Source organism: Helianthus annuus, chromosome 8 (genome assembly GCF_002127325.2).
Source record: "Helianthus annuus cultivar XRQ/B chromosome 8, HanXRQr2.0-SUNRISE, whole genome shotgun sequence".
Classification (NCBI taxonomy): Eukaryota; Viridiplantae; Streptophyta; class Magnoliopsida; order Asterales; family Asteraceae; genus Helianthus; species Helianthus annuus.
In genome coordinates, this window is record NC_035440.2 from 36,379,618 (window position 1) to 36,397,529 (window position 17,912).

At 39.0% G+C, this 17,912-nt stretch overlaps 1 long non-coding RNA gene across 2 annotated transcripts; it reads right to left on the reverse strand.

Annotated features, from left to right (window-relative positions):
- Nucleotides 1–3,792: 3,792 nt before the first annotated feature.
- Nucleotides 3,793–6,670, reverse strand: LOC110872727. 2 transcript variants are annotated; one of them, XR_004865041.1, is made up of 5 exons: nucleotides 6,163–6,670; nucleotides 5,676–5,743; nucleotides 5,028–5,168; nucleotides 4,538–4,629; nucleotides 3,793–4,100 (listed from the first exon to the last, which is right to left on the reverse strand). It is a non-coding gene; the product is annotated as an uncharacterized LOC110872727 (long non-coding RNA). The 2 variants fall into 2 exon arrangements; XR_002554668.2 differs by having other exon boundaries at nucleotides 4,538–5,168.
- Between the last annotated feature and the right edge of the window lie 11,242 nt (nucleotides 6,671–17,912).

Below are 17,912 nucleotides of genomic sequence, written 5' to 3' on the forward strand. Positions count from 1 at the left end.
GAGGTTTGCACTTCTCAAGTCTCCCAAGCCAAAGCTGCCGTTGTGTTTTGATCTTGTCATCTTATCCCATGCAATCCATCTTATTTTGTGCTTACCCGCCTTCCGTCCCCAAATGAAATCTCTGCGTATCGCATCTAATGTATTAACAACCTTTTTTGGTGCTAAATACATAGAGAAATAATAATTTGGTAATGCTCCCGTAACCGCCTTTGCCAGCACCATTCTACCGGCGAACGATAGGCAGTTAGCCTTCCAGGCCGATAGTTTTGAATTGAACTTGTCGATCACAGGTTTCCAATTCTTCACTCTTTTCATATTCGCACCAATGGTTAGACCAAGGAAGTTGAAAGGCAGTTTTCCTTTGCTACAATTTAATTTTTCAGCCATTTCTTCGATCTCTTCCTCTCCTACTCCAACTCCATATAAGCATGATTTTTTAAACTCGCTTTCAATCCTGAATAGAGGAAGAAGCATCTCAATATGCGATTGAGATTTATGATGTTCGTTTCGGACCATTCACCCATGAAAATGACGTCATCTGCGTAACATAAATGTGTTAATCTTGGGCCGTCGTTAGGTAGTTTAATGCCTTTAAAAGCTCCTCTCCTATCCGCCTTCTTCATTATGACTTCTAATGCTTCCATTGCCAAAATAAAAAGGAAAGGCGATAACGGGTCCCCTTGTCGAAGGCCTCTTTGAAGCTTAAACTCTGTCGTTGGCGATCCACTAACAAGAACCGATGCCCAGCTAGACTTTAAGCAAGCTCCTATCCATTTCGTCCACCGACTTAGGAATTTCATAGCTTTTAGGTTTGAAACTAGAAATTTCCAATTTATCGAGTAATAAGCTTTCTCAAAGTCCACTTTGAAAAAGAAAACTTCTTTCTTACTCTTCTTTGCCCAAGATATGATTTCACTAGTGATCAGCGGCCCGTCAAAAATAGATCTACCTTCCATGAAAGCTGTCTGTACCGGGGACACGATGGATGGAGTAACCGAAGCCAACAACTTAGCATTTACTTTAAAAAATCACACCGATCAGGGAAATATGCCTGAAATCGTTCACATTCTGTGGGTCCCTCACTTTTGGTATTAAAGCAATGAACGATGCGTTACACCCTCTTTCAATGAAAGCTCTCTCGTGGAAATCATTTAGAACGTCAACGAATTTGTTGTCTAAGTGTGCCCAATACCTTTTAATGAATTTAAAGGAAAAACCATCTGGGCCCGGGGCCCTATCGCTACCACACGCCCACACCGCCTCTTTTATCTCTTCTTTCGAAAATCCTCTAGTCAGAAATAAGGCCTGCTCCTGTGAAATATGTCTAAAACCCCTGCCATCTAGTGTAGGCCTATGCATCATCGGTTCAGTGAACCTAGCTGAAAATCTTGACTTAATTTCTTCTTTGATAGCCTTTGGTTCGGACACCATGGTACCATTTATATTAATGGCATTAATTCGGTTCCTAGCTTTCCTGCAGTTTATAATCCTGTGGAAGAATTTCGAATTCTCATCGCCAAGTTTAGCCCACTTGAATTTTGCTTTTTGCTTCAAGTCATTCAGCCTCTTCCTCTCGTAATTTTTAATTTTCCATCTATTTATGGCCCTTTCTCCTTTTCTGTCGTTGTGAGACCTCTACTTTCCACCATCTTCTCTAACACTTCCACTTCTTTTGTCACCTCTTGTACTTCCTTTTCTTCGCTAACCTTCTTAACCCGTCTCCACTCTTTTATATCCAGTTTAAGGTTTTTGAGAATACTTGCCAAGTCTTTCATACTATATTTTCCATTGCTATGTTTCTCCATAACTTTCTTCACCACATTATCCAACCCATCATCTTCCAGCCAACTGTTGTAAAACCTGAAAGGTATTGGACCAAAATCCGTTTTTGCACAGGAAAGTAGCAAAGGAGAGTGATATGACAGGTACCGTCCTAAAGCTACAAATCTCGCATCTGGCCATTTTTCCATGAACGAGTCACACACAAGGGCCTGATCAATCTTGCTTAAGTTTGATCCGTCCTCCGACATAAACGTGTACTTGTGTCCTCCCATCTAGTACTCAACCAACCCTGCTTCCGCTATGAAATTGTTGAAAATCAGAGCCCCTAGATTATCAAACTTGGAGTGCTTCCTTTCATCCTCCTCTCTAACTTCGTTGAAATCTCCGATCATAATCCATAATCCTTCAGTCCACCTTTCCTTGATATTTCTTAACTCATCCCATAGAGTTCTTCTTTTTGCCCCATCGCACGGGGCATACACGTTAAGTATATTCACACAAATACTTGTTCCAGACACTATTCCACTGACTAATAAAAACGAGTCATGTTTTACCACTTTTTGTTTTGAAAAAAACCCCGGGGTCCCAGGCCGATACCAGCCCCCCTGAGCTGCCTCTGGCATCTACCGTTTCATATTCCATGTCTACCTTTCCCAAGTATCTTCCAATGGTCACTGCATCCAGGTTTGATACCTGTGTCTCTTGTATGCATAAGAAAGAAATTTTGTGTTCCTTGATTAGATTACTTATCCATCCCGGTTTCTCCATACCCCCAATGTCTCTTATGTTTATGGCCATATAATTCATGATACACCGACTGATTCCAATTCCTCCCGAACGATGTTTTGGATCTCCTGTCCGTGTTTGGAAACCCTGACCCGCCAATTATTTTCCCGATCGCTAATGTGGCTTCAGTTTCGTCGTTCAAATCCACAGTTGGATCTTTATTCAGATTGAATGTGAGATCAATTGTATCCAGGGCGTCTTCGTTAAGTGCACTCCCTACATCTGTGGCTCCCTTCTCAGTACGAATTCTCTTATTTGCCAAATTATCCTGCCTCGTGAATGTAAAAGAGGAGGATCCCTTTTTTCCTTTTTAACGCTGTGTTTCCTTTCCCCCATATGATTTCAGTCAGGTTAAATGGATCGTCATCAGGCCCATCTTCTATTTCTTCTTCATTGTTCTCATTCCTATTGGGCCTGTCTTCATGCCCAGTGTCCCCATTGACCCCATCTTCTATCGACCCACTTTGATCAACATCACCAATGTTACTGGATCCAGATTGAAAATTAAATATTCTATTGGTCCCACTTAAGCTTCTACTTTTTTCAAAGTTTCTATTATTCCTTGGCCACTGTATATCTTGCAAATTTTCATTCCCCATGCAATCAGCAAAAGTCTCTTTCCAATTCCCGCCGAAATTTAATGTTGTTGCACCTTCTGTCTGTCCCCCATCTGACTTTTCGTTGTTCTGTTCCGGCGACTTTTCGTTTTCCTGTCCTGTTATCTTCTCCGATTCATCATCTGTGGCGATCGGAGATTCGTTATTCCCGATATTTGTTTCTACTTCTTGACTATTTTCTCGTCCAATCTTCTGCGAAGACACCAAGTTCTGAGTTTACCTCGCTAGGAATGTTGATAAATGCTGAATCATTGTTGACGAATTTCGGTGCCCAATTACTTGAAACCTCGGAGACCCAGCACTTAAAGAAGCAATATATATTGTTGACTTTTTAAGCGACGCAAATTAGCAACCACTCACTTTAGTTTATTTACATTGACTCGTCAACAAAAATGAGTACGTCATAATGGTATGTTTAATTTTTTTTTAAACATAAAGTATTTTAAGATATAAGAGAAAAACAAAAAAACATAAAGTATTTAAAAATATAATAGAAAAACAAAGAAAAATAAAATTGAGGAACAAATGGGTAAAAGTAAAGGGTAAAACGGTAAGTATTGAGGGGGGCAAATGTAGTATTGTTTTAAAGATAAATTTGCCCCTAAAAAAGTAGTTACCGTATGCAATGTGTGTTGTACCATGAGCAACTTTAATTGTACTCCTTAAATTTATAATGCCCATAGGAAATGTATTATAACTAGTGGTTTTCACCCGCGCTTTGCGCGGGACAAACCGAACCCTTCCCTAACGAATACCACCCCCCAAGATGGCACCGCAACCGATTGCTATTCCAGAACTGATCCCCCCTCTTTTCAGGTCGTCAAACGCCGACTTCCATGGGTTGTCGCCGGAGCACAGCCGTAGCTCCACCCTTTCTCTCCGGTTTTGTCAGAGATGGTGGCTGTAATTCAGTACCTGCCCAATAAGGCATGTATTAGCGGTTTATGGGTGGTTTTTTTTGGCTTAATTAGTTGCTTACATAGTTACATGTGGTTTGGTGTGGCGTAAAGTAACCTACACAATTTTTCATATATGAGGTTCTGTATGGAGCATTTTATGTTTGATGAAATGAGCTTTTTGTCCTTTAAAAACACATTTCAGTTATATATATTTATCTAGCTTTATTATTCAAATACATAAATATAAATATTGGATGTAGTCATGGTAACCTTGGAAGTCTATGTCTTTATACAATACAGCCCATCAAAAACCAAAGAACTTCCATAGATTTCATGTCTGTAGTGTTTAAAAATTATTCACAGAGCACATTTTTGGTCATAAAAATGTGTTTCACAGGTTACTAACTTGGTAGGTGAACATAGCCAACAAAAAAATAAAACGAATAGAACTACCTGGAAGCCAGAAAGATGCACATTATCACATAGCAGCCTGATTTCAACCAGATATCGGTTGCAATATGCTTTCCAAAAGTTGAACCCGGTTACTGGATCAACGTAGAGTAAACGGAACAATCTCAATTTAAGAAAAAACTTTGATGAATAATGACTCACATTTTGTTTGTTCGCCAATTCAAGAAAAACTGTGACGAATAATGACTCAACAACAGTTTATAAGGACCTAGAAGTTTGTAGTATAGGCATAGATTACCAAGGTTAATGGGTGTTGGTATATGATAAATGAGAGATGTTGATCCACCTGCTACATACTATATATATAGTTTAGGAAATTACTTTTATATATATATGTATAAAATGGAGTGTGCAGAGAATGTAAAATAAAACGCAAAACACATTCCGGGCCTATTTAGGTAATGTGGAACCATGTGACGATTATGCTGTTGATTGTTGTCTATGGATAAACAGGTGAGGTTTATGGGCGTACCTCTAGGTCGACCAACACATAGTGTGTTTCGTTCTCCCTAAAGGCTGGAATCCACTTGCTTACACACCGAGTACCTCAACTGCTGATACAGCTCCCTCTGGTCTAAGGACTGATATGCCTGCGTCTTCCATCTTCTGTGACCTGTTTTCAACAGAAACGAAAGATATTAATAGAGTTTTTTGAGGATAAAAACTTATAGTTACTGCTGTTGACAACTTTTCACATATGATTTATACCCAAACCGACAATACAAGGGCTGTCTACGAAACTTTTTATACCTCATTAACAGCAGACACCACAACTAAATGAAACTTGCAAAAAACTTTTCATCAAAAATGTCATCCAAACAAAGTACACCAAAATATCAATCCCCTAACTACAATATCATTTGCAACCAGTTTTGACTTCTACCTATTCTCACCCAGTCGATTATACTTTCTCATACGTTTTACTCTGCCAAAAGAAAACTTTTGATCTATACAAATTTTCGAACAAAGAAATATTACATATCGTAAACATTAAAAAATAACTAATACCATCAGTGTTGACTACTACACTGCACTGTTGCCTGAATAATCGAAGTGCTTTTTTTTTTCCAGTAGTTTATGTATGTTCACTCTAAGAGATACATTGCATACTAAAGCAAACCTGGGATTCAAAACTATTTTCCGCAGTTTGTCACAGCCCTTTGCCAACATCCAAGTGTGAAAGTACACCTATCAATATTGCCATAACCAGTATAATTAGATTGACACACCAAGCAATAATCATAATTTTCACAATTTCATGGGACGATTGATTTTGACTAATATGAAAATTAAAAACCAAATCGTTGTCTTGGAGGCTCAGAATTGCTAAATCCTTGTGGTTGCAGATAATACTATTTAACACTATTTGGTATGTGAAATCAGGAATCACATTCACATTGCCCTTCGCCCAAGAAACCAATTTGGCATTTTTTTAAATCATCACGAACTACCAAGAGAAGCACCCATCCACATTCCTTAATTGAGTTTTAAACTTATATTGGCCTACCAGTAGCATCTGACTCGTTGGGTTAAGGTTCATTAATAGCCGATCTAACCAAATAGCAAACATGCAAGAGAAAAAGGGCTTAAAGGAAAGTGGCCAGAACCTGATCGGAACCCTAGGCCTAGGCGCTTGATCGCCGTCACTGGCGAAGCTATGCAAACCTCCGATCTAACATCCCTCGTGGTTCTCCACTCGTATACCGTCACGAAACCTGCTCGCCGCCACCAAGGCCACCGTAAAACCTTATCCACATCTTCAACTACCGCCACCAAATTCATCAAAGATGAAGCCGTCGATGTTGAGTACTGGTGACGCGGCGTGCGAGCTGTAACGCCGTTTGGACCCAATCACCGCCCCTCGGATGCACAACCACCACCACCTCTGGCTTCCCTGCCAGCCTATGAAATGGAACCGGCTGACGGCTCAGAATGACGGTCGTTGGCGCCATGAAACCACCGTTACCGGCCTCTTGCTTTCGTTGGCGCCATGAAACCACCGTTACCGGCCTCTTGCTTTCCAATGTCTCTCTCTGCTGGAAGAAGTGTCACATAGTGGGGAAACAAAGATGAAGACAATGACTGGCAGATGGAGGTTTGGGAAGCTTGGAGACCGGTTGGAGACCGGTACTGTTAAGCAAGCTCCTATCCATTTCGTCCACCGACTTAGGAATTTCATAGCTTTTAGGTTTGAAACTAGAAATTTCCAATTTATCGAGTCATAAGCTTTCTCAAAGTCCACTTTGAAAAAGAAAACTTCTTTCTTACTCTTCTTTGCCCAAGATATGATTTCACTAGTGATCAGCGGCCCGTCAAAAATAGATCTACCTTCCATGAAAGCTGTCTGTACCGGGGACACGATGGATGGAGTAACCGAAGCCAACAACTTAGCATTTACTTTAAAAAATCACACCGATCAGGGAAATATGCCTGAAATCGTTCACATTCTGTGGGTCCCTCACTTTTGGTATTAAAGCAATGAACGATGCGTTACACCCTCTTTCAATGAAAGCTCTCTCGTGGAAATCATTTAGAACGTCAACGAATTTGTTGTCTAAGTGTGCCCAATACCTTTTAATGAATTTAAAGGAAAAACCATCTGGGCCCGGGGCCCTATCGCTACCACACGCCCACACCGCCTCTTTTATCTCTTCTTTCGAAAATCCTCTAGTCAGAAATAAGGCCTGCTCCTGTGAAATATGTCTAAAACCCCTGCCATCTAGTGTAGGCCTATGCATCATCGGTTCAGTGAACCTAGCTGAAAATCTTGACTTAATTTCTTCTTTGATAGCCTTTGGTTCGGACACCATGGTACCATTTATATTAATGGCATTAATTCGGTTCCTAGCTTTCCTGCAGTTTATAATCCTGTGGAAGAATTTCGAATTCTCATCGCCAAGTTTAGCCCACTTGAATTTTGCTTTTTGCTTCAAGTCATTCAGCCTCTTCCTCTCGTAATTTTTAATTTTCCATCTATTTATGGCCCTTTTCTCCTTTTCTGTCGTTGTGAGACCTCTACTTTCCACCATCTTCTCTAACACTTCCACTTCTTTTGTCACCTCTTGTACTTCCTTTTCTTCGCTAACCTTCTTAACCCGTCTCCACTCTTTTATATCCAGTTTAAGGTTTTTGAGAATACTTGCCAAGTCTTTCATACTATATTTTCCATTGCTATGTTTCTCCGTAACTTTCTTCACCACATTATCCAACCCATCATCTTCCAGCCAACTGTTGTAAAACCTGAAAGGTATTGGACCAAAATCCGTTTTTGCACAGGAAAGTAGCAAAGGAGAGTGATATGACAGGTACCGTCCTAAAGCTACAAATCTCGCATCTGGCCATTTTTCCATGAACGAGTCACACACAAGGGCCTGATCAATCTTGCTTAAGTTTGATCCGTCCTCCGACATAAACGTGTACTTGTGTCCTCCCATCTAGTACTCAACCAACCCTGCTTCCGCTATGAAATTGTTGAAAATCAGAGCCCCTAGATTATCAAACTTGGAGTGCTTCCTTTCATCCTCCTCTCTAACTTCGTTGAAATCTCCGATCATAATCCATAATCCTTCAGTCCACCTTTCCTTGATATTTCTTAACTCATCCCATAGAGTTCTTCTTTTTGCCCCATCGCACGGGGCATACACGTTAAGTATATTCACACAAATACTTGTTCCAGACACTATTCCACTGACTAATAAAAACGAGTCATGTTTTACCACTTTTTGTTTTGAAAAAAACCCCGGGGTCCCAGGCCGATACCAGCCCCCCTGAGCTGCCTCTGGCATCTACCGTTTCATATTCCATGTCTACCTTTCCCAAGTATCTTCCAATGGTCACTGCATCCAGGTTTGATACCTGTGTCTCTTGTATGCATAAGAAAGAAATTTTGTGTTCCTTGATTAGATTACTTATCCATCCCGGTTTCTCCATACCCCCAATGTCTCTTATGTTTATGGCCATATAATTCATGATACACCGACTGATTCCAATTCCTCCCGAACGATGTTTTGGATCTCCTGTCCGTGTTTGGAAACCCTGACCCGCCAATTATTTTCCCGATCGCTAATGTGGCTTCAGTTTCGTCGTTCAAATCCACAGTTGGATCTTTATTCAGATTGAATGTGAGATCAATTGTATCCAGGGCGTCTTCGTTAAGTGCACTCCCTACATCTGTGGCTCCCTTCTCAGTACGAATTCTCTTATTTGCCAAATTATCCTGCCTCGTGAATGTAAAAGAGGAGGATCCCTTTTTTCCTTTTTAACGCTGTGTTTCCTTTCCCCCATATGATTTCAGTCAGGTTAAATGGATCGTCATCAGGCCCATCTTCTATTTCTTCTTCATTGTTCTCATTCCTATTGGGCCTGTCTTCATGCCCAGTGTCCCCATTGACCCCATCTTCTATCGACCCACTTTGATCAACATCACCAATGTTACTGGATCCAGATTGAAATTAAATATTCTATTGGTCCCACTTAAGCTTCTACTTTTTTCAAAGTTTCTATTATTCCTTGGCCACTGTGTATCTTGCAAATTTTCATTCCCCATGCAATCAGCAAAAGTCTCTTTCCAATTCCCGCCGAAATTTAATGTTGTTGCACCTTCTGTCTGTCCCCCATCTGACTTTTCGTTGTTCTGTTCCGGCGACTTTTCGTTTTCCTGTCCTGTTATCTTCTCCGATTCATCATCTGTGGCGATCGGAGATTCGTTATTCCCGATATTTGTTTCTACTTCTTGACTATTTTCTCGTCCAATCTTCTGCGAAGACACCAAGTTCTGAGTTTACCTCGCTAGGAATGTTGATAAATGCTGAATCATTGTTGACGAATTTCGGTGCCCAATTACTTGAAACCTCGGAGACCCAGCACTTAAAGAAGCAATATATATTGTTGACTTTTTAAGCGACGCAAATTAGCAACCACTCACTTTAGTTTGTATCTACCTCAAATGTATATATAGTAATAATTAGACTGTCACACATAAGTTATTTTTATTATGTACAAGTTAAGACGGTTATTATGTTTTTATCATCTTTTTCATTTCTTTATTTTCAACGGTTAAATCTCACCACACCCCCTCTTGAATCCACAGTTATTTGTTGGAAATGAACCACTTTACCACTACACTGTCTCCTAAGGGACATGTCTATACATGTATTTATGTCATCTAATATTATTATATGAAGTATTATACATACAATTTACTACTTTATAATTCAAGCACTTGTTTCTGGAAAAAAAGGAAAAAAATAATGTAGCCAAATTTCATGGATTTATTTCGAATGATTGCAATGTTGTTCATTACAATATCATTAGCAGTTGATATTGGTGCTTTTTTTTGTCGATCGTTGTTGTAACAATTTTAGCAAAGACGTATGCAAGAGGGACTTCTATATCCAACCATCCAAAAACCAAACTTTTACACCTTCTAGTAAGACATCCATGTGTGTCAATATGTAGACATATTTTTTTATCCATAAGTTGATATTATATTAAATATGATGATAAAATCTTATATTTTAAACAAAAATACTCAAATAAATATACTTATTACGTAAGCATACTTGGGCTTTCATGCTGGCCAATTCAAGCGTCAAGAATATTAGAATTCTTATTAGCGAACTTTTAGATAAAGATGTTGGGATTCTGAATTAGAAGTCAAATACAAAATAAGTTAGCAATTTGCTTACCTTTCTTTTTGAGAGATACAGGTTCAACTTTCACTTATTGCAGAGTGAGGTACTGGTGGGCAATGATATGAGACATAGAGAAACCTGGGTTGGATCTTTAAGTAAACAGGTTTTACCGGAAATTTCACAGGTGGGTTATTGGGTTTTCCCCGAAATTGGAGGTGGACTCGGGTTACTCTCGAAGTGCTCCGTTTGTCCAGTGGGTGCCCCAAACGTGCTCGGAATTGATTCTGTTGGCCGTTAAAAAAAATAAGTAATTATTATATAATTGTTTAAAAGGAAGTATCTTAAATTATCAACAAAGTCGTATGAGAGTTTTTTTTATTAAGTTAGTAATTATTATATAACTAGTAATAACAATTGTACCATTTTCAGAATTTTCATCAACCTCGTACCGACACATTCCCATACACTCTATTTACAAGCCCTACATATGGAAATGGCATTAGTTTTGAAAGTTTTTTCAAGGTGACATTAGTTGTGAAAAGCTTTTGAGAAATAGCGTTATTTTTAAAAGAAAAAAACAAAACTCACGAATTAAGCAAAATTAGCTAAAAAAAAAACGAGGGTACATACTTGATAAACACAACGAAAGTAGTTATCAGTGTCGTGATTTAGCGTTTGAGTCCTATAGGAACAATATTAGGTAAAATAGTATACGTTGTAATATTGAGTTGATGAAGACCAAACTATAACATCAAACTAAGGAAATAGGTTTCTCAATATACAGATGTGTGCTACAAGTTTGACTCATTTCCAATCCACCTCTTATTGATTTTGTATCATCAACTTGTTAGACACAAGTGGATCTTAATCCCAAAAGAACATTTATCGCAAAAAATAAAAAAATAATAAAATATGATATCATATATCGTCTATCATAATAAAAGATTTCAATTAAAAGAGAACACAGCATGCTGTTACATATTATAACAACCCTAACGTAAACCGATACCCTCGTAATATTTACCGACACCCTAAAAAATATTTAAAATATCCCAATATATCTCAAAATACACCCCATACGTGAAAACGAGCCCCGAATACTTTAAATATTATTAAAAATAATTAAAAAATGAAATTTGGTGCGCTCGCGGGCCGCGTAGCCCTTTGGCTACACCTACGCGGGCCGCGACAACTTAAAGATCAGGCGAACCCCGGAGATGACACGTGTCATAACACCTGTTGAACCTACGTGATGACCCGGACCAGCTACGGCCTAGTCCAGCTACGACGTGGGCCGCGTAAGCTTATGCTTACCTTTACGCGGGCCGCGAGAAACCCAAGATCAACCCTTATAAAAGGAGGTATCGGGCCTTCAGTCGAATTCGTTCAGTTTTCTTTTCTCAATCTCAATTTCTAAAGTGTAGGCATTATACTCGAGTCTAATACCCCCCCTAAATAGCGAAGTTCTGCTACGATGTAAGTATCATAACCCCTGGAGACATATTAGATACTCTGCCTGATTGATCTGGGTTCCGTAATGGCTGTCGTGGTTCTGCCCGACGTAGTCGTTAGAATGCCGTCTCGGGGAGGGTATTACTAATGTTAAATTGGGTTATTATACTAACACGTGTGCATTTGTGTAATTTATAGATTGTCATCAGGAAACCCTTATGGATAATCTAAGACAGCAATGTGAGTAATCCTCTTTTTGTGTTAACTGTTTTTACAAAACCTCACATGATTAATTATATATTAAAACAGTTATTGAGTATTTGTAAGAATACAATTATCATGAGTATGTTGGGGTTTTGTATACAAAATTTGTTACCACCTGGTCAAGGAGTAACATTTCCACAAGTTGAGTATGACAGTACCATGGATGTTAATTGTTATAACTTGGAAACAAATGTAATTGCGAGATCGCCCTCAATACTGTACAATGCTTTTTATTGAAACTTGATTAAACTAGGATTCACTTACCAGTATTTCCCACTGACAAAATATTTTTAAAACGCGTTTCAGGTAACAAAATGTGAAAGCCAAATAGAAGCCAGCTGGACAACACTGAAGGCTTGGAAAAGTGGCAATAAAGTTACCTAAGAATAAAATAGATGTTTTTATTCAATAGAATAGGGTGTATCCCTATGAAAATGTGTGTATTGAAAACTTGGGTTTTACCTATGTGTTTAAGGATATGAAAATGTGGTATTTTACTCTGATAAAATATTTCCTAACTACGGTCCTGATAAAATATTTCCTAACACTGATTCAGTCACAGAAGTGTTCTGCTGACACCAAAATTCAAAGTGTTAGGAAATAAATCACGGGAATACGTGCATAATTGTATTTTCTTGTTATGTGTTATCTGACTATTTGTTAGTTTTCAGTATGAGCGACCAAGGACCATCTGACGCGTACCGTCAATTGTCTGGTTCGCTTAGAAGCGAAGGTGCCTCTTCTCAGCCTGCCCTCTCGGGGTACTCTGCTGATACAGAAGAAGAAATATTCGTATTTAAGGCTCAATCTGAAGAGCCATTTCCTCAGAAAAAGAGAGGATGGTTCAGTAGGGGAGCACACGAGCGTAGAAAGCGTATGAAAAGAGAGCACTAGTCGCAGCTAAGAGAGAAACCGATGCTTATGCCCAGGATATGCTTAATAGGGGTATTGCCAATATCCATATCTTAGCAACCACTGCAGCTGACCCAAACCTGGAGCAAATGTTAGCACCACAACCACCAATTCCTGACCAACCCATGGAGATAGAAAACCCTGAAAACCAAGTAGAAATGCATGATTTCAATCCGAAGGAAATACCTAGGGTACCTGCACCAAATCCCCTAGACCCAAATTACGACCCATGGTGGGACGATAACAGGGACTATGTGCAACGCTACCCGATACATGAAGATTTACCCATGCCCAATCTAGGAGCCTACCCAGGGTTAGATCCTCTAGATCCCTATTACGATAACGATGCATTCATTAGGGAGATTTTAGAGAATCCTTACCCATACCAGGCCCCGTACCAGGAACCCGCACCCCAGATTCCGAACCCAGTCCTAGAACCTGCACCCCCAATGAGTGCAGACAATGTAAAAGAACTTAGGACTTTCGGTGAGGAAATTTTAGAGAGTAGTGAAAGAATGTGATAGGTGGGAGAGCGTCTCGTATGGAAATACGACGAACGCAATATGGATTTTTGGATGAATCCATATCCTTGAATCAATGGTGGAGACGGTAGAAATAATAATATAATATAATAATAAAATATGTGTGTATGCGTATAAAAAAACTGCGGATGCCTACTACTAGTAGTGTAGCTTTAAATTTCAGTCGGTATTGTAATTTTTATTTAAGTACTGGTGTGTAATAGATGCATAATATATGAATAGAGTAAAAGTCGCAATGCTCGACGCTTTTGACCAAAAGTGTGTGACATGTGATTGGCTATATTCAAATATATTTAGTGATATTAATATGTGGTAAATATTTAAAATTCAGATGGACAACGAAGTGAACCAGGAAAACCAGAGTGATAACCACCCAAATAATGATAATCTGAATAATGAGAATCCAAACAACAATAACAATGGAAACCAAGTGGATAATAGTGCCCTTCAACATATAGTGGCACAAGGAATCATAGATGCAATACCATTTATTATCCAAAATGTTAAGGAAGCCGAAAATAAAAGTAAGCATAGCAGTAAGCGACCAACTGAACCAGAACACAGCGTGAACAATGGACCTGTACTTCAAGTGCCCATTCCCAAAAGAAGAAGAACCATGCCATATGGTTGTTCTTATAAAGAATTCTGGTCCTGCAAACCAATAGAATTCTCGGGCAATGAAGGACCCATTGCAGCTCTACGCTGGATAGAGAAAACTGAGGTTGTTCTAAAAATAAGCAAGTGCGCTGAAGAAGATAAAATAATGTTTGCATCTAATCTATTTAAGAACTCAGCCCTAGAATGGTGGAACATTATCCTCCAGTCAAGAGGAAGTGATAGGATTTACAACCAGGAATGGGAGGAGTTTAAAAACATGGTAGAAAGAAAATTCTACCCTCCCAATGAAAAGGAACAGATAGCAAATAAATTTCTGAAACTTAGAATGACCGGGGTAGATAGTAAGGGGTACACTACTACATTCTTTGAATATGCTAGAATAGTACCAACCCTTGCATCACCTAAGCTAGTATTAATCTCCCGATACATCTGGGGACTAATCGGGGAGATTAGGCATGTAGTCACGACAGCTAGACCCCAAACTATAGAAGAAGCTGTAGAACTAGCAAATACCTTGACTGATGAACTAGTGCGTACTAGAGAAGAAGATCAGAGGAGAAACCTAACTCAAAGGCATAACCAAGAATTTCGTTCTGGGAATTCCAACCGTAGGAATATAGGTTCTACCTCTGCACCGTACTGCAAACCTGCAGAAAGAAGCATTCTGAAAGATGCTCCACTCATTGCAATTTCTGCAAGTGATGTGCGTGAAGTGTGTATCTATTTTAGGTGTATATTTTAAGCCCTTTTTACACTTTTTAGCCAAGTTTTAAATTTATAAACACGATATTCACTAACACTAAACACACATATGGGCAAGTGCACCCATCGTGGACGTAGTATAGTGTTGGTAAGATACCGAGGTCATCCAAGGACACAAGAGCTTTTAGTATCGGTTTATCCTCAACGTCTAATCAAATCAAAATGTTAGAAAAATGGTTTTTTTTAAACTAGAAAAATAAAACTAACTAAAATGATGAAAATAAAAATAAAAGTAAAAACAGATAGACAAGATGAATCACTTGGATCCGACTCGTGTGTAGTGTAACCTTTGATTATTTTCGCACTTTTGCACTTGTTTAAGAGATTATCTTAGTTATTGTAGTAGGACCCTCTTTTGAAGGTGACGTTACCCTCAACCCAGTAGTTTGAGTCAGCAAGGATACAATCCTAAAGGGTCGGATTATTGAAAGATAATTAATTAAGTTATTAATGCATAATGTGGTAGGCCCCTCTTTTGAAGGTGACGTTACCCTCGGCTAAGTAGTCTGAGTCAGCAGGGATACAGTCCTAAGTAGCCGGGTTAAAGTTTTAATAGTAGTTTAACTTATGAGGGGATCAAGGAGTTTGGACCCCCGCCATCCAATACCGGTGGGTATTGAAGGAGGTCCTACTAAATTTGATCCAGGTCCTTTACAGGATCTATACACTGAACAATGGCAAGACTCTTACCAAACCGTTCCCTTAACCCCCGACCAGGTAGCCAACATACCTCCATATAGACCATGGAGATATGAATGGTGAAAATCTTTTATTTTATAAAGACAGTAAAATAATGCCAAGACACCACGGACAAACGATAAGAAAGAATCACCTTCAACATAAGAAACTAGTAATTAAAGTCATTAATACAAAACCAATTAAAAAGTGCAAAAGATTAAAAATAAAAAGTATTACACTAAACACTTGTCTTCACCAAGTGATGTAAGAGACTTAGGCAAACATGGCCTTTGATTGTCAAGAACTCTTACGATCAATCTTGGATCTCGAGACGACTCACACACTCTATGATGGACAATGGATGATGGTGGTGGATGGTGGTGTTGTGATGGTGGTGGGTGGTGGGTGAAGTGTGAGAGAGGTGGTGTGCCAAGGGATGAGTTGCAAGAGCTCCAAGCACTCCTATTATAGGCTGAACAGAAGCTTGGGCACGGCCCCGTGTCCATCCTCCTTTCTTTCTTCATTAAATGCAATTTGTCTGCATTAGTTGACCACGCCCCCATGTCCGCTGAGCACGACCCCGTGTGCAGAAGCATATCTGTACTATCAAGATTTTCCTGGATTCCCCGAATCTTATAGTTGGCCACGGCACCATGTCCGCTGAGCACGGCCCCGTGGTGGGCGATGGAAGCTTCTACCACTTTGTCTTTTCTGCTGACACTTGGGCACGCCCCCGTGCTCACTGAGCATGGGGCGTGTTCAGACTTCTGTCTTCTTGTTTTGCTTGGGAAGATGCTGTCGGGAGGTCGGGCATGCCACGTTTGCTCATTTTCTTGTATTTATGTTAGATTTAGCTGCCTTTTTGCTTCTTTTGTTTATTTGAGCTCATTTAATCCTGAAAATGCAAAAGGAAGACAAAAGCACACTTTTTCCAACATTAGTACTAAAAAGGGTTAGTTTTATGCCACAATTGATGTAATTATATGTTGCATTTTGTGCACATCAAATACCCCCACACTTGAATCTTTGCTTGTCCTCAAGCAAAACTCTTTATAATGTGACTTTTTCACTCCCAAATGGAATGGGTAGAAGAGAAGGTTTTTGGGCTTGTCATAGAGTGTCGGGATTTCTAAGATTCTTTTAATAAGTTTTATTTTTATTTATTTACAATCCTATTCGTCATGATTTATTAAAAACATTTCATAAGATAAATTACTTATTAGGGCATAACATGCCTCTTTTAAAATTCCATTTATATACAAGTTCACATACCTCACGGGGGATCACTCAACACTCGGCCGAAGGTGTATTTTTAGTGAATCACTCGAGAGCGGCATGGAACTTACTCTTACCATAAGCTTGCCAAGCAATCAATCCTCCTCCTTTTTAACTATATACCTTTGTAAATATCAAGAGGACTTTTTGGATGAAGGGTTAGGCTTGGGCTAAAGGTGGGTGGTTGGCTTAGTGGTTAGTAAAAGGGCGAAAAGCGTAAAAAGCATCGGTTTTTGAAAGACTTTTTATTTTTCACAATTTATTTTATTTTGATGAACCATTTCTTTTCAAACAAAGTTATTTTTGATGAACTTGTTTGTTTATTTGGTTTCATCATCATTTTTTTTAGGAAGTCATAAGAAAAACCGAGCTTTGTTACTAAAAGAAATGGTAAAAATAAAAAAGGTTTAGGTGGGTAAAAAGGGTGATTGTTTTGGGTTAAGAAATGAAAAGGTTTATGCTCAAAGGGGTTAACTAGGGGGATTTTGGGTAGGTGGTAAAAAAAATGAAAAATAATGGTGTAGAAAGAAAAAGGGTTAGTCCTAATGCCTCCATCATTTACTTACTCGGGTTTAAGTTGGTAAGGACCGGGAATGCATTGTTGTGGCAAGTTCTAGAGTCGTAAGAACCAAGCGGCTATTCACACAAGAAACGAAAAATGAGCATTTAGTTTAAAGATATGTATATGTATGCTCAATAAAGGCTCAAAACTCACTTTTGTGGAATGGGTTTTTTTTGTGGTCAAGTATATATAATCAAATTTTAACTAAGCTTGTCATGCCGTTTCATAATTTTCTTATGTTGGTTCTTTTTATCACGACGCTATCGGTTGTAAATTTGTAAAAATATAACCTTGTTAGAATTTGAAATTCCCAACTTAAACCTAGACAAGTAAAAAGAAAATGAAAAATTTTGGAAAAAATTTGGGGTGATTAGCGGTTCCAATAGAGTTTTGTGTAAGGCTTGTTAATTAGGTCTTGCAAGATTCAAGGTTTTAGCATCCCCCCCACACTTAAATTACACATTTTTCTCAATGTGTCCCAAAAATAAGTTTTTAGGTTGATTGAATGTGTAAAAGGGTGTTAAAAGCAAAATTTTATGTTATTGGTACTCTAGACACGGCCCTGCGGTGACCGGGCACGGCCCCATGTTCAAGTGCCAGTAACAAGATTTAGTAAAAAGAAACAGAAGCCTGGACACGGGGGCGTGTTCAGTAAACAC